A 3,933-nucleotide genomic window follows, 5' to 3' on the forward strand; every position below is an offset into this window, starting at 1 on the left:
TGAACAGGCAGATACTTGACCAAGGAAGAAGTTAAGGCAGCCAACAAACAACCTAAGTTTTAAAGTGAGCAGAGGACATGAACAGGCAGATACTTGACCAAGGAAGAAGTTACGGCAGCCAACAAACATAAGAAGGTATTTTCATGATCATTAGTCATTAGATAAATGCAAAGCAAAGCAGCAATAAGCTATTAGCTACTCCAGCTTTCATAGCATAATTTAAAAAACAAAACAGAAAACAGCAAATGTTGGTGACAGTGTGGAGAGACTGGGACCTTCTTACATTGCAGGCAAGATTGTAAAATAGTTCAACCATTCTGGAAAACTGTATGGCACTTCCTCAGAAAGTTGGAAAGAGAAATACCACATGACCCAGCCACCCTTCTACTCGATATAGGTCCACAGGATATAAGAGCCAGGACATGAGTAGATCCATGCACACTGATGTTCATCAAAACCCTCTGCATAATAGCCAAAAGATGGAGACACCCTGAATGCACATCAGTGAAAGAATGGCTAAATAACCTTTGGTACATGCACACAATGGAATATTGTACAATAATGAAGAATAAAGAATCTGCAAGGCACTTCATAATATGGATGAGCCTGGAGGACGTTATGCTGCGTGAAAGTAGACACCCACAAAAGGGCATATATTGTAGGAGACAACTATTGTAAAAACCCAAGGTTTTCATACTGAAAGAAACATTCTTTGATGGTCACCAAATGTGGGAGAAAATGGAAAATAATTCACTGGCTAGGGCGTAGACACATGGTAACTGGAATTATGAGGAGGTCGATATATAGCAAGAGGGAGGTTGAGGGGCTTGGCAAAATGGCAGATTGTGCAGACACACTACATGGATCATGTACAACAAAGATAAGAGAGCCAGCCCACCTGTTGATCTGTGAGAGAAAGATGAGGTTTTCCGCTCTCAAAAACTTTTAAAAGCCATGGCCCCAATGAGTTAATGCCCTTGGTGAACTACGACTCCAGTGAAGTACAGGCCCAGGTGAGTTGCGGTTCTAAGTGAGTAACAACCCAGGTGAACTATGGCCCCAGCTGAAACATCTCATTGATAAGAATGACGTTGACTGGATTTCCTGCAAGATGGCGGATTGAGAAGACACGCTGCACGGCCCTTCTACAGCGAAGATATGAAAGCCAGCCTGCCAGTCACTCTAGGAAAGAAAGAAAATGCTATCACTCCAGGTGAGCTACAGGTCAGGTGAGCTCTGACGATGCAGGGTGAGCTGCAGCCACCTTAGCCCTGGTGAGCTACGACCCTGTGAACCTTGACCCAGGTGAGCCACGGCCCTGGGTGAGCTGCCGTCCTGGTGAATTAGACCCTGCAGAAGCCCTGATATCCAATCCAAAGACGAATCATGGGAGCATATTCAAAATTTAATGCTTCAACATAGAGACTTGATCCCATCAAAAGGTTTGGGATGAAAGATGAAACGGGTGTATGTCACTGTTACTTTGAAACTGTGAATTATATAATCGTTCAGAAGAAGAATGAAAACAGGTGAAGATACAGGGAGGTATGCAAGGACTAAAGGGGATATAGGTAAATAGTGTTGTATGTTGTTGTTGTTATGTGCCGTGGAGTCGGTTCCGACTCATAAAGACCCCCGAGACTGTAAATCTTTACGGGAACAGAAAGCCTCATTTTTCTCTACAGCTGGCGGTTTAGAACTGCTGACCCTGAGGTTGGCAGCCCGATTCCTAACCACTACGCCACCAGAGCTCCCTAGGAAGTAGGAAAAGTGATGTGAAATTATGGGATTGCAGTCAATGAGATGAAACAAGATGTGTCTGAATTGTTGAATGCACAGATATACAGGATGGATATGGGAGGAAGAATGGGAATATACTCATAAATATATATAGACATTTGAAAGAGGACATTTGTGCATGGATCTTTACCTTTCCCACAAACACACACATGAATGTGATGGAGCATACAGCAGGCAAAACAATGAAAACTCCTTAGATATTCTCAAACATCTTAAGGCAATGAGTTGGTGGGTCTGGGGACTCAGGACCATAGTCTCAGGGGACACATGGTTCAATTGGCATAACATAGTCCTCAGAGACAATGTTCTACATCCTCCTACCTTGTGAGTAGTATCTGGAATCTTAAAAGCTTACGAGCAGCCGTCTAACGTGCAGCTCTTGGTCTCTCCATGTACAAAAGAAAGAGTGATGAGAATTCAAGATGCTTGGAGTCAGTTAATCCACTTGACTAGTTGAACACATGAACATCATCATTGTGTATGATTCTAAGACCAGAAAAACTAGAAGGTGCCTAGTTACCACTACCAACTGCGATGTTAGGGATCACATTAGAAGGTCTCAGAGTAGGAGAAAATGTAGAACAAAATTATATATATATATATGAAGACCAGGTTTACTGGTCAGAAAGAGACTGGAAAAACCTAGGACTATGGCACTTGACCACCCATCAGGTCTGGAAAGGAACTTACCTTCATGGCCCAGTTTTCAGCCAAGAAGTAGATAGAGGGACAACACTAGTCACGTGTGCTCACCATGGAAGGGTCAGTCATTCAAAATCAAAAGGACAACATTTACTTAAGGACAAAGTAGAAAAGGGATGGAAAGGTGAGTGGAATGGACATAGGACCCACAGGGAGGAAGCGAGATAACTATTGTTTCACAGAGAGGATTGCATTCGTTGAGATGAAACAAAGTGTGATTTGTTGAATGTTGAACGAATGATCTTGTCTATAAACCTTCACTTAATTCACAATAAAAAGTTATGAAGTTAAAAAAAAATCTTTTCTCCATGACGTCCCTCAGAGCTAAGTCTTTATATATGATTTTCTCCTGGTGTGGCACTGTAGGATCAGCACTGGACTGTGAAGTACAAGGTTGGCAATTCAAACCCACCAGCCGCTCCTTGGAAACCCTATATAGTAGGGTGACTGTGAGTCAGAACTTACCAACAACAGCTTGCCAGGTGTCTGGTGATGAAAATAGTTTGCTCTCCTCTCCTAACACCAAAGGCTGGCTGTTTGAACTTTCTCAGTGACACTGGGGAGGAAACAGCTGCCTATCTACTTCCAGAGATGACAGTCCTTAAAAATTGTGTGGAGTACAATTCCTCTCGGACACACATGGAAGCGCCATGAGTCAGAATGGCTATAGTTTCTATCCAGTCACGCAAACCAAAAACCTAGTCATCATTCTTTATATAACTCTTTCTCCCTCAACTCCACATTCAGCCTGTTACTAAATTCTGCCGATATCTCTGGCAGAATCACTTCTTCATCTTCTTCTTTTTGGTAACTTTTTTGTGTGAATTGAAAGAAGACTTACAGAGCACATCATCAATTTTTTACTTAACAAATCATACATTTAGTTTCATTTCAATAATTGCAATCCCTCCATGTAACATCAATTGTCTCCATTCTGTTCTGTGATTCTTGTTACTATTCAACCCTCTTTCTTAACCCTTCTGAACTTTGTCCTTAGGTAACTCGTCCCCTTTGGATCTTGAATTGTTGACCCTTCCTTGGTAAGCATATCTTAGTAATACTGTTATCTCCGTATAGCTACCACTTGGCTGAAAATTGAGCCCCGAGTGTGATTTCAGTTCTGTACCTGAAGGGTGAGCATGGGCTGTAGTCTCGTGTTCCTCAGTCTCTTTCAGATCTTTTTTAAATATATGTATAATTTTGAGTTTTGTTCCACATTTTTTCCCAACTACCCAGGACCTTCTAATGTGATCCCTTTCAGAACAGTTGTTAGTGTTAACCAGGTAACATCTGGTTCCTCTGGTCTCAGGTTGTAGAGAGTGATGTTCACGTGTTCCATTAATCTTTTGTACTAACTGATTTCAAGTGTCTTCAATTTTTTTACTCTTCTTTTCTCTATACACGGAGAAACCAATAGTTGCATATTAGATG

This window comes from Chrysochloris asiatica, unplaced genomic scaffold (genome assembly GCF_000296735.1).
Source record: "Chrysochloris asiatica unplaced genomic scaffold, ChrAsi1.0 scaffold00121, whole genome shotgun sequence".
In the NCBI taxonomy this organism is placed as follows: domain Eukaryota; kingdom Metazoa; phylum Chordata; class Mammalia; order Afrosoricida; family Chrysochloridae; genus Chrysochloris; species Chrysochloris asiatica.